General features: G+C 46.6%; 1 protein-coding gene and 1 long non-coding RNA gene across 7 annotated transcripts in view; one reads left to right on the top strand and one right to left on the bottom strand.

Moving 5' to 3' along the window:
- Positions 1-18461, top strand: part of GUCY2F (guanylate cyclase 2F, retinal) — a 213949-nt gene that overhangs the window by 70562 nt on the left and 124926 nt on the right. The gene's annotated exons all lie outside the window — the stretch shown is intronic.
- On the bottom strand, positions 1388-8950 carry LOC134948974 (uncharacterized). Its single transcript, XR_010183070.1, has 3 exons — positions 8797-8950; positions 7795-7896; positions 1388-2084 (listed from the first exon to the last, which is right to left on the bottom strand). It is a non-coding gene; the product is annotated as an uncharacterized LOC134948974 (long non-coding RNA).

Below are 18461 nucleotides of genomic sequence, written 5' to 3'. Positions count from 1 at the left end.
AAAGGCCCAGAACCTGATAGTCACCTCAGATGCCTTGGCAAGTGTGGGTGAGAGCCACAGTTACTGTCTTCTGCTAGGCAGTCATTGTGGTTAGGGAAATGCATAGAAGAGCATTTGGATGATCTACCACTGGTACCCATCTAACTATATGTCTGCAACTTTCCATTGCCTGGGCCTTTACATCAAGGTCCTTTGTATGAGACCTCTTCTTACAACACAGGAACTCTCTTGCTGAATGTTGCAGAATACAAGGGCCACCAATGAATGGGACATGCAGCATCTTACCATGCAGCAAGCACTTGACAGTTGAGCTAAGCGTACAAAGCTGGGGAATACAGTATGATGCCAGAAGCAAAGGACACAGACCTTGCTGGGTCAGAGCAAACCATGACATTGTACACTTTGCAATATCTTAGTCTGCCTTCTGGATTTTTTTTTTTTCAATGTAACGAGATACACCTCCAATCTCCTTTAAAGACCATCATTTCCAGTTTTATCAGAACTTGGATGCTCTAACGCTACAACATGGGAAAGCTGAGACCAGTCATGTCACCCCTCACAGAACACAACATAATCTACAAGTAGGGCATCCAAGTTACCTTACTAGCCTCCAGAAACAGGTTAAGAGCAACATCATGTTCACAAGACAAGAGGAATCTGATTCTTTCCCAGTAAACGTTATATTTCAAACAAGGCCTCACGTATCCCTTTCTGGTCTGCCTGAAATTCTTCATATAAATCTGTGATACGCCGCCAGAGCAAGGGACCACTGAGAAGGGGCAGTCACATAAATGTATTATATTAATGTTAATATAAAATTATACGTTCATTGTAAAATGTTTTATTGTGCCTGCAAAGGTAAACTTGGGAGCACAGTGTGTGTAAAAGGGACCCCAGTGGTGGGGGAGAAATGCTGCAACCTTAGGACTGATTCCCTATTGCCAAATGCAGGTGGCTCACGGAGATACTGCCCGGGTGTCACTGCGCGCCAGTGGCAGAAGTAAGCCTATGTGAGCCCCTATGAGAAAGAGACTCATAAGGACAGTTACTGAGCTAGGACTGATAGCGTGCTGGCGGCAGCTGGGAGCCGCATGGGCTGGAGAAAGGAGAGAGGCAGTTGGGCTGCAGAAACCTGGTCAGAGTTGTAGAGACTCTTAAGTATTATAGAGCAGACGTATTAAGCCTGGAGAAGGGATAAAGAAGTTATAAGTGCAAGGTGATGTCACAACTGAGGGCCTGAGCTGACGGGAGGCAGCCTCAGTTGTAGGGGCTGAGATGTAACGGAACCTGGGAGGTTGTATCAGACCCCTAGACATGTAAGTAACATGTAGAATAACTGCCCGAAGGCGTGACCACGACAACCAGGATAAAAGTCAATGATGTTTATTAAGACAAACTCCGTAACACAGCAGCAGTAAAGGAAACATAAAAGTCAACAGAGGATAAATACAATTCCTGGGTACTACAGGGTGGCAAGGGCCACAGGCACTGGTAGAGTGAGACAGTTCTTATAATCTTCTAGTTGGAAAGTCCTTACCAGGCCTGACTGTAGCAATGGAGAGAACCCAGGATCGTACCAGCTGGTGTTCCAGGAAAGGCTGGGTTGCTGAAGAAAAAACGGCTGCTGTGGATACTGGCTGGAACCAGACTGTTGTTGGTACGGAGTGGATACTGGGTGGAACCAGTTAAATAATAAACGAACTTGAGAGCGATGAAATAATAATGAAGTTTGGAGTTTGAGAGCGGTGAAATAATAATACCGGTGGAGAGTGGTAAACTGCAGAAAGGACACCGGCCCTTTAAGAGAAGCTGTACACTGCTGGAAGCTGAGCTGGAAGCAGGTGATTGATGAAGTTTGGAGTTTGAGAGCGGTGAAATAATAATACCGGTGGAGAGTGGTAAACTGCAGAAAGGACACCGGCCCTTTAAGAGAAGCTGTACACTGCTGGAAGCTGAGCTGGAAGCAGGTGATTGATGAAACTGGAAACAGGTGAGTCCAGAATGGATCGGAGAGTCAGGCTACACTGCAGATGGAATGTTGGTGCGGGTCTCTATAGCAGAAGTCTGGAGACAGGAGCTGGAACCTGGAAGACAACCACAGGAGAGAGACAAACTGGAACTAGGTTAGACAACCAAAGCACTGACGCCTTCCTTGCTCAGGCACAGCTTACTTATACCTGCAGCAAGGAAGGGGTTGGCTAGGCAATTATGCAAATCAACAATACAGACAGCAGATTGGTGGAAATGCTCAGATGACAAAATCCAAGATGGCTGCGCCCATGCAGACACTTGGAGGGAAGTTTGGTTTGTAATCCATGTGAGAATTGAAACAGTAATGGCGACTCCGGCCACAGGAGACAGGAGACGCCAGACTGACAAGCGCACATTTAACCACGCGGGCACAGCGGAGGCCGCGGCTGATGAAATCACCACTCTGACATTCTGCATGTGGAAACTCAGGAACAGCGGGATCCGGTCCTGGAACGCTGAGCCAGCCTTAGGAGGCATCTGAAGGGTAAGTAATGGCGTCCAGATACCCGGATCGTGACAGGTGATAACGCACCAGCCAATCAGCTCCTGTCATTTTTCTAATCTGTAATGATTGGCTGATGCTTTATCACCTTACGCTTATCACTGCTTTATCACTTCTTAATCCCTTCTCCAGGTTAATACATATGCCCCTAAACCAAGATGCCTACTTCATTGCCATTTATCTTCTCATATAAAATACTTGGTGTGTGAGATCTATGCAAATCTTGCCCCCTGCTATATCCCTCCCCTTTTCATTATTCTTTACCCCTCTTTTATTTGACTGTTGGTTTCTGGCTAAAATCAATAAAAAAAGAAAGCAGCAAAAATTACACATAATGTAGAAAACAAATCATAGAAACTGAGGTCATTGGGTGAATTTTAATACAAATGTAGAGTTTCCAGGTATCCCTTATCTGTCCCTTTTGTGTCTATAAAGGGACAAGCCAACTTTTACTTACTTTTATTTTTATTTTTTTGTTAAGAGCAATTACATAGAACTTAACATAAAGCTTTCAAATTTGCCTGTATTATGTCAAAGTTGATATTAGCTTGTTGTACTCTCTCTGCCGCTATCCCTAAATCCTTATCTTTGTTTTGTAGTCATTCCCCATTCTCGGGCACCAGGCTTTAAATATCATAGTAGTGCACAAACGTGTGCTTACTGACCGCCAGTCACACAACTACAGGTACATCCTTGTCAAAGGAAGATGGATTAATCCTCAAAGGAGGAACCAACATCTGAGGCTGTGCAATCACAAGGACAATGGTGGTCATTCTGAGATGATCATAGCTGTGATAAATTTAGCACAGCCATGATCCTTTGCACTGACACGCCTGCGTTGGTCGGACCTCGCCCACAAAACGGCGGCCAAACGCCGCCATTCTGCCCTCCCTCGCCCAGTGACCGCCTCTGCCTGTCAATCAGGCAGAGGCAATCGTAGTGGCCCGACGGCCTTCGGCCATCTGACATGCGCAGTTTTGACCCGATCGCACACCGCTGCGATAAACTGCAGCGTGCAATCGGGTCAGAATGACACCCAATAGCTGATAAGGGGACAATAGTTGTGCATGTAAGAAATAAGGTTTTACCATCAGCATAGGAAGGGTTTCTTATGGCGATGTTAAATTCTATAACAGAATTTAAAATGGCTAAACTATAATTCATTATTAAAGAAAATGATGGTGATAATTGATGCAGGAATTATTCTCGCCTCGTGAGGCTAAATCGGCAAATTCCAATCATACTATTTGATGTATGTAACTACGGTTTACTTTGTGTCTGTGGCTTCATTTATAAAATGTATGTAATTAACACGTAGCCTTTACTATAACATTCAAAGTGCTAAGTTTCTTATTTATGTTAATATTAACAACATAAAACATATACATAGACTGCAACAACATTAACGTGCATACCGGATTTAAAGTGCATTTAAAAAAGTGGTTTAGCAAAACATCCCCTTTCTAAATAATGCATGTTTACATATATATATACAGTATGTTTATCTGAATCACCATCTGTACTACATAATACTCAATAAAATCAGCTATTTTGCTAAAAATGACTCCAAATACATCTTTTAATAAAATGAGTATTGAACATGGTCAGATTGTTATTATAATGTAATAAAAATGTTTGTTTTAGGGCCTAAATTAATTTATTCCTCTTTTAGTATAAGCTGTTATTAAGGCACTATGTTGGTCTTATGTGTGTGATTCTTTAACTTTTCATAATGTACGTCTATAATAAATGTAAGCACTTCAGCTTCAGTAATAATTATTCTTATTACTGCGGTGCTACAGTGCTTTGGACAGTAGGGACAATGGCATCTTTTCATTATCAACTTTTATCTAAGGCACCAGAATTGTTCCTCAGTGCGGTGCTAAGGTGTGATCATAGGGCACACTTAACAGTATTAAACAATGAGCAGACAACAATGAATCATAAATAATTACACAAAACAAAAATGGGCTCAAGAAACTAGTATGCTCCATGGAATAGAATTGCCACCTACTTTAGCAACAACTGTTGGACTTGGGTAACAAAACCTTATTCTCTGCTGAAAAGACAGGGGAGTGACATTTTTCTGGATCTAGAATCTAAAATGGGGCACCACAAATGGCAAAATGGTTAGCATTACTGCCTCACAGCACTGAGGTCATGGGTTCGATTCCCACTTTGTCCCTAACTGTGTGGAATTTGTATATTCTCCCAGTGCTTGCGTGGGTTTCCTCCGAGTATTTTGTTTTCCTCCCACAACTCAAAAATATACTGGTAGGTTAATTGGTGTGTGCATGTACATGTGATAATGAATGTAGAGTGTAAGCTCCACTGGGGCAAGGACTAATGTGAATGGCCAAATATTCTCTGTAAAGAATATGCGTGTGCTATATAAATAACTTGTAATAAATAAATAAATAAATAAATCTATGTACAGTATATACTGTATTTATATATAAATATATATATATATATATATATGAGTGCTGTGCAATTTGTTTCCAGATGTGCAGTGAATAGGTAGAGCAGACTGTCTGGTTGTGAACTGTAATCTCTGACTAAAGTTATTGTGAAATGTCAAGGCACAGAACAGTATATAAGCAGCATTGCACACCGAAAAAGACAGCAAGTTCCCTACCTTCACAAACTCATTATGGAGACAGAGGCCACTGGAGAGCCATGATCTTCTACAACTACAAGAAAGAGTTTTGACCGACTGCAAGCTGATTTTGGGGCGGAAGCACCGTCCCAAACCACTGTGTTTAAGTGGTTTGCAGAATTTGGGAGTGGGAAACGGTTCCTGGAAGATGAGGATCGCTGCGGCTAACCTGTGTTTGCCATTACCGAGGACAATGTTGCTGCCGTGTGGCTGAAGTGGATGCCAGGGTGACCGTGGCCCAGTTAGAGAAGGAGTTAGGCTTCTCATCTGGATCCATCCACTTGATACTCCACGAAGAGCATTGCTTGAGCAAGGTTTCTGCATGCTGGTTTCCCCATCAGCTGTCTCGAGAGCAGAAGGAGGCTTGGGTGACTTGGTGCTGTAACATGCTGGCCAGGTTTGATGGCAGCCACTCAAACTCTATCTGGGAAATTATTGGTTGCAGTGAATCCTGGATCTACAATTTTGCCCCAGAGTCCAAACCACAGTTGGCCCAGTAAAAATGTTAGAGCAGCATGGCCAAACAGATGGAGGCTGTTTTTGTGGCCAAGACTGGTCATGTAGCTACCGTACCACAAATTATTTGCAAGATTCATGGGATTAATTTTAAGTCACCGGAAACTGCAGTGGAGACCTTAATCCAGCATGTAGAAGACATGCTGTACGTGCTTCGGACTGGTCCAGCTGCTTCACCAAGTGGTTTGAGTAAATGCAACTTTGCATAGACTCCTCTGGCGAATACTTTGAAAAAAAGGTAATGTTCACTTTGTTTGTAAATATAATACTTTTTGTGCACCCATAAACTTATTGCACACCCATCGTATAACATAACATAATATATACAGAGAGATAAAGTATCAATCAATCAGCTCCTGTCATTTTTCAAACACATCCTGTCAGTGGCGTAAGTTCGTCCTAGTCGCCCGGAGGCATGATACATTTTGGTGCCCCCCTACACATACACACACATACCATATGTAGCTATCCGGCACCCAGGGTGAACAGTAGCAGCGTGCTCAGGTACCTTTCCCAATAGTAATATAGATACACATAGAAAGTGGACGCACTCCAAGTCAGTCATTACAATAAAACAGACACCAGCATACCATTATAGTACACCTACAGTGCTCCCTCACCCGCCAGGTCTCCATGGAGATGCTTTGACGCAGCGGTGTGCCAATATAATTAGTGTTCACTGTGGTATTTTTTTTTAGGGCAGGGTGCTGATCACGGGGAGGGCACATTTTTCATTCGGGAGGGCACATTTTTAAGTTAGATGGGCAAACTTAGGTACATACTATAATGCTTGGTGCTCCCATTCCTATGGCCAAAACATGGACAGTGCGCACCGAAGGTGCGCAGCAAAAATCTAGGGGCGTTGTTTCGTGGGGAAGGTAGTGCCCCTAATACACATTGCACCAGTTAGAACCTCCTATACACACTGCACCAGGTAGAGCACGTTATACATATTGCGCCAGATAGAGCACATTATACACATTGCGTCAGATAGAGCACATTATACACATTGCGTCAGGCAGGGAGCACTGAGGCACATTGCACCAGGTAGAGAGCACTGAGACACATTGCACCAGGTAAAGAGCACTGAGGCACAATGCACCAGGTAGAGAGCACTGAGATACATTGCACCAGGTAGAGAGCACTGAGACACATTGCACCAGGTAGAGAGCACTGAGGCACACTGCACCAGGTAGAGAGCACTGAGGCACACTGCACCAGGTAGAGAGCACTGAGGCACACTGCACCAGGTAAAGAGCACTGAGGCACACTGCACCAGGTAGAGAGCACTGAGGCACACTGCACCAGGTAGAGAGCACTGAGGCACACTGCACCAGGTAGAGAGCACTGAGGCACACTGCACCAGGTAGAGAGCACTGAGGCACACTGCACCAGGCAGAGAGCACTGAGGCACACTGCACCAGGTAAAGAGCACTGAGGCACACTGCACCAGGTAAAGAGCACTGAGGCACACTGCACCAGGTAGAGAGCACTGAGGCACACTGCACCAGGTAGAGAGCACTGAGGCACACTGCACCAGGTAGAGAGCACTGAGGCACACTGCACCAGGTAGGGAGCACTGAGGCACACTGCACCAGGTAGGGAGCACTGAGGCACACTGCACCAGGTAGAGAGCACTGAGGCACACTGCACCAGGTAGAGAGCACTGAGGCACACTACACCAGGTAGAGAGCACTGAGGCACACTGCACCAGGTAGAGAGCACTCAGGCACACTGCACCAGGTAGGGAGCACTGAGGCACACTGCACCAGGTAGGGAGCACTGAGGCACACTGCACCAGGTAGAGAGCACTGAGGCACACTGCACCAGGTAGAGAGCACTGAGGCACACTACACCAGGTAGAGAGCACTCAGGAACACTGCACCAGGTAGGGAGCACTGAGGCACACTGCACCAGGTAGGGAGCACTGAGGCACACTGCACCAGGTAGAGAGCACTGAGGCACACTGCACCGGGTAGAGAGCACTGAGATACATTGCACCAGGTAGAGAGCACTGAGATTAATGTTTACAGCTGCAAAATACTTACAAGGTTAATTTAGCCCAGGGGGACTCTCATGTACGTACCGGGTCTGGCGGCGCACGGCTGGCCGACGTGGAGGGGTCCGGCAGGCAGCAAACGGCGGGGCGGCAGGGCGCACAAAAACTGGCAGGGCGGGATTCAGCTGTCTAAAAAAGGGGCAGACACCTAGCGTGAACACTAGATATATATTAAAAAAAACACAAACGCCTCATTCACTTAAACACTCACACACGTCTCACTTAAACACACACGCCTCTCACTTACATACACATGCCTCTCACTTACACACACCTCTCACACACGTGCCTCTCACTTACACACACCTCTCACACAAGTGCCTCTCACATACACGTGCCTCTCATATACACATGCCTCTCACTTACATACACATGCCTCTCACTTATAGGCCCTACACACATAGCGATTTCACTGCACGATATGAACGATCTTGTTCATTAATGAACGAGATATCGTTCATATCGTGCAGTGTGGAGTCCCCAGCGATGAACGATGTGCGGCCCCGCGCTCGTTCATCGCTGGGGCCATGTCGGCTGTGCATGCAGGCCAATATGGACGAGATCGTCCATATTTGCCTGCAAGTCTACGGAGCCGAGTGACGGGGGGAGTGAAGAAACTTCACTCCCCCCGTCACTGCCCCCCCGCCGCCGGGTCGCATCGCCTAGTGTGTAGGGCCCCTTACATACACATGCCTCTCACACACACACACACACACATGCCTCTCACTTACATACACATGCCTCCCACTTACATACACATGCCTCACACACACACACACACACACACACACACACACACACACACACACACACACACACACACACACACACACATATGCCTCTCACTTACATACACATACATGCCTCTCACACACATGCCACTCTCACACACACATCACACATGCCTCTTTTACTTGAATGTACAACTTTCCTTAAAAACACACACACCTCACTTAAAAACAAGCACACACAAAACACAGTACTTCCCCCCCAAATACACCTCTCCCCCACCCCCCACACAGTGCCTACCTTTGGCTATCATCCAGAGCATGGAGGAGCAGAGAGTTCTGAGCTTCCCTCGGCTGGCTTACTAAGGGCCCGGGAGGAGCTGTGCTCTGGAGCTCCCCCTAGCTGCAGCCAGTGCCATCTCTCTCTACAGGAGGCAGCTTCCGTGTCACTGACACAGCTCCTCCATCTGCAATAGCAGCGCAGTTCTCAGGCTGCGGGAGACAGTGGAGGAGATGCGCCCCCTTGTGGCCAGGAGCCCGGCGGCAGCCGACTCCACTGCCTCCCACAGTTCCGCCCCTGCATCCTGTAACATGGCAGTTACGAGTTGATTGGTTGGTACTTTTTTGCACTTTATCTCTCGCAAACCTTTGATACATATGCCCCAAATTCTTTTGGCTCTGGTTTTACGTGCACATTTTTGCTCACAGCCCTATGGTGGCTATTTGGTGGTACCATAACGTGTACTACATATGGCTGCACTTTTACACATGCAGTGGCTATATCGTGGGGAATGAGATTGATCCATATATTTTTCAGCTGTATTTGCACTGGCGTTTCTATAATGGGTGCAGTGTGTGCGGTGCACACGGGTCCCTGGGTCCAGGGGGGACCACACCGCACCCATATAATATACTTACCATTCCGGAGTCCTGCGGTGATGGCCCTCTAGGGCAGGCATAAATCACACTGACAATGCAAAAAAGTGTGTTGGAAAGGAATGAATTGCGCTTAAGAAGTGTAAGCAGCCCACAGCCAGTTAAGGCGACACCAGCACCCTAAACATGAACCATACACAAAAAAAGAATTTACCACTGTATGTAGGGGAGGAGCTTGTGGGGACTGCTTTTGGACTCATACCCAGCGTGTGTGGAACATCTGTCCAGGGACGCCTGTGGATATATACACTTGCCTATTTGTCTACCTCGTTTGTAGACTGACATCTTTGACGAGAGTCCAATTCCTTACCCATTGTGCATTTTTTAATTTTTAATGTAAATAAAACAGTATTATACTATGTGGAGTTTTCTTCTCTATCTTTTTAAAAATAACATGGAGGATTGTGGGATGCGTAACTAGCATGACTAGCACTGTCCGCTCCATATAGCCGCTTGATTGTCTACAATAAGTAGACCACCTCTTCTGGTAGGAGTCCATATAATTTCTCCTCCATTATTATATTGGTGTAACATTACCATCTGCACTATTATGTTTGTTTCTTTCCATTTAAGGAATACAAAATAATTAGTGGTATAAATTGTGAGAAACCGTGAATCCCAAAAAAGGAGGGTAATTTAAAACTTTCTTTTTAAGGTGATAGCGCCTATGCATGCAGTGGTAAAATCTTTTTTGTGTATAAATCACACTGAAAATGGCCGCCTTGGCCTTTGCAGAGTGATTTACGCATGCGCACTGGAGATGTCCCCGGGAACAAGGCGCGGGTGCCATGTTCCCGGAGACCTTCGCAAGCGCAGTAGACCCTGGCAGTATGCCAGAATCTACTTGCTGCCGGAGAGGAGAGGGCCTGCGACGGAGGCTGCACGCGGGTTCCCTCCTCTCTTAAAACGCTCCTGTGTATTTGCATTGTTTTGTAGTAACAGATTACAAAACAATATTGTGAAAAACCCTTTGTTTTGCAAGTAACGGAAAAAAGAAAATTGAGGATTCTCAACTTTTAGGGCTTATGTAGCTAGACTTTTCTAGTCCCTTGGAGGGGTGTCGTATGGTATGCCGGCGCTCGGGCTCCCGGCGACCAGCATACCGGTGCCGGGAGCCCGACCACCGGCATACCGACAGCGTGGCGAGCGCAAAGGAGCCCCTTGCCCCTTGGAGGGCTTATGTGAATTTAATAAAATATAATAGACTAATGTCTTGGAAGAGTGATCAACAGAAAGCAACAGTCGTTTTGTAATTTTTGGGAGGATGAGATGGGCGCTGTTTCTAGGTGGCAATTCTATTCCCTAGAACAAGGAAAGCTTGCTGATAATAGATTCCTGCAAACCACAGTTTGTTCTTTGGGAAATTGCCACCTAATAACAGCTGTTGGGTAGACTACCACATACGTGTTGGTTGCTCTGAGAGACCTACTAAGTCTCCAATAATGTTATGCATATGACCGCTTTTATGACAAATGAGCCTTGTGCATAAATGTTTGTAAATGAAGACCTTCTGAGGTGCCTTCATTTTGGAAATTCTCTCAAAAAGCGCCCTACGAATAGTGTCAAACTTGCACTCATAATCCATTGAAGCTAAGGGTATATCAGATTGTGAGGAAAGCATTCTGGAGATCTATTTTAAAAAGGGTAATGTCAGGCAAACTCTCCATATGAATACTGAGACTACATCCTCCATCCTTCAGTGCTGAAGACAAATCTGTTTCATTGATAAATCGCTAGTCCGTCGGCAGGTTTGTACCACCAATATGTATGTGAACAACATCATTCACAGACATATCGCATCGACCCTACAGCATAGCCGATGCCCGATATTTCTACAGATATATCGTGCATTTGGCTGTGTGTACAGGCGATCTGCCTACTACCCATACACATGCTGCAGGGACTGCTGGTGAGTGGTGACTGACATATCAACTGAGTGGGCACATGTTCATGCCCACCCAATTGTAATGTCAAGCTTTCGGGCGGATGATTGGTAAGTGTGTATGCACTTACAAATCATTAGATAGGTCGGCCAACATATTGGCCAGGTTTGTACCCAGCTTTAGTGTCAGCAGGTTAGTGATGCAAATATGTCACTCCCCTGCCTGTCAGTGGAAAATAAGGATGCTTGCTGCCAAAGAGCCACCAGCTGTTGCTAGATGGCAATTTCCGAAGAACAAATACTGTAGGCTGGTGAGACAGGAGACAGTGTTAAGAAGGAAAACACAAGGGAAGAGCTTACTGACTAGCTGGCAGAGGCAGACTCATATAGGATAGCACTAAGTGTCGCACGTCTGAATGGGGTCTCAAGTCGGGTCACACCTGGGAAGCAACCGTGTACACATTCCCAGGTGCGACCCGGCTATATAGTCAAAATCGTAAGGTTACATTGCACCATGTGTATGAACCATTACATAGCCGGGTCGCACCCGGGAATGTGTACATAGGTGCGACCCGGCTTGAAACCCCTTTTAGACGTGCGGCCTGACCTGGCATATTGCCGGGTTGATGACATTACCACTGACACTACAGGAGGCGGCGCTTGGATATGATAATCTCCAAGCGCCGCCTCCTCCTATCCAGAGAACAGGTGCCGGATCGCCTCTTTAATATGTTGCCAATTACATACTACGCATTGATAACTTAATAATACCCCTTTCAGACTGAGGTGAATCTGAAAGGGGTATTATTAAGTTATCAAAGCTTGGATAGAATTGGCAACATATTAAAAATAATTAGTAGCTTACAGCTCTTCCAACACACCCATGAGTTAGCTGCCTAATGTCGTTTTTGTTTTTGGGGTGTCACCAGTAGCCCTGATCCACAACTTTTCTATCTGTTCCGTTCTATAGTCACTTTTCCATTGCAAGAAGGGGTTTAAAGTTTTCATTTTGTTATCAATGTTGCTATTCCAAGGCTTTTGGGTACACAACATTTTTTGTCTTCTTACTAGAGATGTGCGGCGGGCACTTTTCGAGTTTTGTGTTTTGGTTTTGGTTCTAATTCCATTTTTGTGTTTTGGTTTTGGCTTGGTTTTGCCAAAACCACCCTTTCGTGTTTTGGTTTTGGTTTTTGATTTTGAATCTGGATGATTTTTGAAAAAAAAAAAAAAACAGCTAAAATCACAGAATTTGGGGGTAATTTTGCTCCTACAGTATTATTAACCTCAATAACAATCATTTCCACTCATTTCCAGTCTATTCTGAACACCTCACAATATTGTTTTTAGGCCAAAAGGTTGCACTGAGGTTGCTGGATGACTAAGCTAAGCGATACAAGTGGACAACACAAACACCTGACCCATCTAGGAGTGGCATTGCAGTGTAAAGGGGGGTACTCACGGAGCGATATTCTAAGCAATCTGACTAGATTGCTTAGAATTGAAGCATTATCGCTCCGTGTGTACCCCCTACAGCGATAGCGATGTGCAGCCCCTCGCATCGCTATCGCTGGTGCTAGATTGGCCTGCCGTGCAGGCCAATCTAGCAAGTCGCTCACTTCACCCGCTGGGTGAAATGAGCGGCCCCCCGTCTCCCCCCGCACGCTAGGCACACATCGCGCTGTGCTGAGCGGGGGGGACAGAAGTGTGCTGAGCGGTTCGCTCAGCACACATCTCTCCCACATCGGCCCGTCTATATGGGCCTTCAGACAGGAGGGTAGATATAAAAAAAAAGGCCCCAAACAGCACATCATGCAAAGAAGAAAAAGAATTGCAATGAGGTACAGTAGCTGTATGACTAAGCCAAGCGACACAAACAATTGGCCCATCTAGGCGTGTCACTGCAGTGGCAGACAGGAGGGTAGATATCAAAAAAAGGCCCCTAACAGCACATGATGCACTGAAGAAAAAAAGGTGCACCGAGGTTACAGTAGGCCTAAGCTAAGTGATACAACCACCTGGCCCATCTAGTAGTGTCATGCAGTGGCTGAATGTCGAGAGTGGGCCGCAATTGTTCGGTCCACTGACAGCAACTCCAACACGCTCCAGTCACTTTAAAAAAAATCTGCAATTGGAGGACTTATACGGCAGTACCCCAGGACTAATACAGCAGTACCCCTGGACTCATACGGCAGTGTCACACAGGATGGCACTTTTCAAAACCTAGGCCCCAAACAGCACCTCATGTCGAAGATGTGCAATGAGGTAGCTGTATGACTAAGCCAAGCGACACAAATAATTCCAACTGCAATTATACGTCCAAATCACTGGAATTAATTGGCAAGATAACTGTAATTAATAATTCTAAATCACTGGAATTAATTGGCAAGCTCACTGTAATTAATAATTATAAATCACTGAAATTAATTGGCAATATCACTGTAATTATATGTCCAAATCACTGTAATTAAATGGCAAAATCTCGCTATCACCTGCCTAGTGAAGCGGAATCTAGATGGGATTTGTTACCGGGGATACAATACCTGCAACAATTGTCTAAATCCCACTGCACTAATGGTGGATACCGGACGCACGTCTAACACCAACATAAGTGTCAAGTCCTCAGTTATGAGGGCTTCCATCATCATGTGAAGCTGAACATCTAGTCATGAACATAGGCCAGGGCCTCAGCTGTTCCTTGCCACTCCGTGTCGTAAATGGAATATTGGCAAGTTTACGTTTCTCCTCAGACGATTTAAATTTCTTTTTTTGGTTCTTTTTACTGAACTTTGGTTTTTTTGGATTTTACGTGCCCTCTGCTATCACATTGGGCATCGGCCTTGGCAGATGATGTTGATGGCATTTCATTGTCTATGTCATGGCTAGTGGCAGCAGCTTCAGCACTAGGAGGAAGTGGTTCTTCTTGATCTTTCCCTATTTTATCCTCAAAATTTTTGTTCTCCATTATTTTTTGGGAGTTATAGGAGACAATATGCGTCACAGGAATGACTGGAATTACTGATGACACAGGACACTACCACTGGTCTGATGCAGCACAACACGTTGTTGTTATAATTATTATACTGCAGCAGTGGACATATAGCAGCAGCGTATATCGTCACTGGAATTTCTAATGACACAGGACACTACCACTGGTCTGATGCAGCCCAACAGGTTGTTATAATTGTTATACTGCAGCAGTGGACATATAGCAGCAGCGTATATCGTCACTGGAATTACTGATGACACAGGACACTACCACTGGTCTGCACAACACAGCACCACTTTATACAACTACACTGGATATATGGCAGCAGAGAACACCAACACTGTGAATGGCTGGACTGATACAGCCCAACACACTGACTACACTGGACTAGTCTGCACAACACAGCACCACTTTACAGCTACACTGGATATATCCAGTGGCGGATCCAGGGGGGGGGGGGGGGCACTCGGGCCCGTGCCCCCCCTGTCATTTGTGGCCCTAACCCTATGCGTCCCCGGCGCCTGCTGAGATTGTGTTACCAGCGGGCGCCCGTCTCTCCTCACCGTGAGCCGGAGGCAGGAGCTCAGTACTGAGCTCCGTCTTCCGGCGCTGTCACTGTGCGGCGTGCGCTATGGGAGAGACGTCAGTCATGACGTCTCTCTCATAGTGCTGACTGAGGAGCGGATGCCCAGAGAGGAGGAGGACTGCAGCGGTCTGGAAGCGGGAACGGGGCTCGGTAAGTATGATGTTTTTTTTCTTCCTTAGTGCAGCGGGGGCATCTACTGGGAGCAAACTACGGGAGGACATTACTACTGGGGGGGCATCAACAAGGGGCATTACTACTGGGGGGGCATTACTTCTGGGGCAAACTACTGGGGACATTATTATTACTGGGGGGCATCTACTGGGGGCATTACTACTGGGGGGTCATCTATTGGGGGCATTACTACTGGGGGGTCATCTATTGGGGGCAAACTCCTGGGGGGCATAACTACTGGGGCAGCTACTGGGGGTCATCTATTGGGGGCATTACTACTGGGGGACATTATTACTGGTGGCATCTACTGGGGGCATTACTACTGGGGGCATTATTACTGGGGGGCATCTACTGGGGGCATTACTACTGAGGGGGTCATCTATTGGGGGGCAAACTCCTGGGGGCATTACTACTGGGGGCAGCTACTGGAGGACATAATTACTGGGGGGCATCTACTGGGGACAAACTACTGGGGGACATTATTACTGGGGGCCAACTGCCGCTCACACACTGCACCCTGCCTCTCACGCCCTGTCCCTCACACACTGCCTCCTGCCCCTCACACGCTGCCTCCTGCACCTCACACGCTGCCCCTGCCCCTCACACCCTGCCCCCAGCTCCTCACACGCTCCCCCCTGCACCCTGCCTCTCACACACTGCCCCTCACACGCTGCCCCCTGCCCCTCAAACACTGCCCCCTGTACCCAGCACCTCACACACTGCCCCCTGACCCTCACACGCTGCCCACTGCACCCTGCACCTCACATGCACCGAAGCCGCACGCAAATGTACTTGCCCCTTCCATGGTGCCTCCCCTATCTTTTTCTTCTGGATCCGCCCCTGGATATATCTGCCTGGACTGATACAGCACAATACACTGACTACACTGGACTGGTCTGCACAACACAGCACCACTTTACAGCTACACTGGATATATGGCAGCAGAGAACAGCAACACTGTGACTGCCTGGACTGATGCAGCACAATACACTGAGTGACTACACTGTACTGGACTGAGCAGCACAACACTTGCCACCCCACTTTCCTGCCCCAACACACAGACACTGAACACTGAGGACATGTCCTCTCTATACACTCTCCGAGACTGGAGTGAAAATGGAGGGGACGCGTGGCTCCTTATATGGAATCCAAATCCCGCGAGAATCTAACAGCAGGATGATGACGTTTTGCCGGGTTTCCGAGTCAAGAGGGAAAATCCAAGCCTGGCTCGGATCCGGACTCGGAAGGCAAAGTTCGGTAAGGTTTGGTTCTCTGAGAAGCGAACCCGCTCATCTCTACTTCTTACCTCTATTTCTGTCAGCTATTTTTGTTCATTGATTTATGGTTATTTCAGTCAGTTATTTAAAGTCACTGAATTATGGTTACTTCTGTTAGTTATAACACGTCATTAAAGTTTTCATCCAAATCTATCCAGTGGAAGGTCCAGGACAGGCTCCCTGTGACAAAGTTCTGCCCAGCAGAGACCAACGGGAGCTCTGACCAGGACCACAACACCCTAGAATGTCTTCTGGGATCCATTGTTTCCACTCTGTGAAGTTTTCCTCAAAATCCATCCAGTGGCAAACCCAACACGTGCTCCCTGGGTCAAAGCTCTGGCCAGCGTACACCAGTGGTATGTCTAATTGGGACCTCAACCCCCCAGTATGTCTTCTGGGATCCAATGTTACTCTGTGAAGCTTTCTTCCAAATCCATCCAGTGGAAAGCCCAAAACAGGCTCCCTGGGTTAAAATTCTGCCCAGCATACACCAACAGGAGGTCTGACTGGGACCGCAACCCCCTAGTGTGGCTTCTGGGATCCAATGTTTCCACTCTGTGAAATTTTCATTCAAATCCATCCAGTGGAAGGCCCAGAACAGGCTCCCCGGGTCAAAGTTCTGGCCAGCGTACACCAACGGGAAGTCCAACCAGGACCCCAAACCCAAAGTATGTGTTCCGGGATCCAGTATTACCAATGTTACAGTTGTCTTCCAGATCCATGCAGTGGCAGACCCAGGACAAACTCCCTGGGTCACAGTACTTCCTGGTGCATTCCACCGTGAGGTCCATCCGGGACCATTTAAAAGAAAATTAATATATATATACCGGTATATGACTTACAAACATTAAACATAGAAGACTAGACACACAAGCAGGACAATTCCCTGTGGGTACACTAAATGGCGTTTTACCCCACTTGGGTGAAGACGGATTTTTCTTAAATAACGTTTTCGCAGTCTCTAAAATCCCACTTGGATATCCAAAGTTTTTCCTAAATGGATAATGTTTTGGTAGTATTTAAAGCTCCCCTTAGGGTATAAATGTTTCCTCCAATGTGGATTGAGTTTCAACAGTCTCTGTATGGTGTACTCTGATGTTACTGGTATGGATGTAAAATCAAGCAGTCTATTACAGGGGTTGATGGTAGTATATTTAAATTGAAAATATTCCTACCGTTTCTATCGGTAAAGTTCTGAAGCACTTCCCCCACCTGTAGGTAATGTTGTTCACCCTCTGGTATACGGCTTCCGCGATGCAGACACCCGTCCGTGCAGCTCCGTTCTTCCTTGTTTCCGGACGCTGTACGGAGCGGGATCGACTTCTCCACGATCGACGCGATTCGCCTTGTAGGCTTCGTCAGGATTGTAGTGAAGTCGATTTCCAGCCCAGCGCTGCTTAAATTTTAGAGACTGTGAAAACGTTATTTAAGAAAAATCCGTCTTCACCCAAGTGGGGTAAAACACCATTTAGTGTACCCACAGGGAATTGTCCTGCTTGTGTGTCTAGTCTTATATGTTTAATGTTTGTAAGTCATATACCGGTATATATATATTAATTTTCTTTTAAAGAAAACCCAATATATATTTTTTATCAATAAAATATGGATATTGTGAATTAATTTGGTTCATGTATATTTATTGTTTAAAATAGAATCTAGCACACAAGTGTGTTTTTCATATAATTAGGTTTAGCCAATGCAAACAAAGGTGAGCGCTGAACTACCTATATCCTTTTACTGCAGCGTCTTATGTCCTGCTGCCAGTCCGCCTGCCCCCTCCGTCATCAACAATCCCCACTCCCTAGCCACACCGCAGGTGAAACAAAAGCTGCTGCGGCCACCGGCATACATGTGTATGAAAGTGGCGCAGCGGAATGCTTTCATAGCCCTCCCTGTGCCGCATACTCTCTGAGCCCCGGAGCCTCCTCTGTGCATGATGTCACAGAACTGCCTCCCCGCCACAGCCGCGCCCAGATCCCCAGAGGCCCTGACTCCGCAACACAGCACCTGGGCTCCCAGCCTGGAAGCCCGAGATGGCTAATGTAATGGATAGAGTGGGTGATATCGCGGAGGGTAATGTCTGGACGCTGAATCAATGTAAAAGGTGACAGTGCTGTGCAGTGCAGTG

This window comes from Pseudophryne corroboree, chromosome 8 (assembly GCF_028390025.1).
Source record: "Pseudophryne corroboree isolate aPseCor3 chromosome 8, aPseCor3.hap2, whole genome shotgun sequence".
Lineage (NCBI taxonomy): Eukaryota > Metazoa > Chordata > Amphibia > Anura > Myobatrachidae > Pseudophryne > Pseudophryne corroboree.
This window is presented reverse-complemented; position numbering and strand designations above follow the sequence as displayed.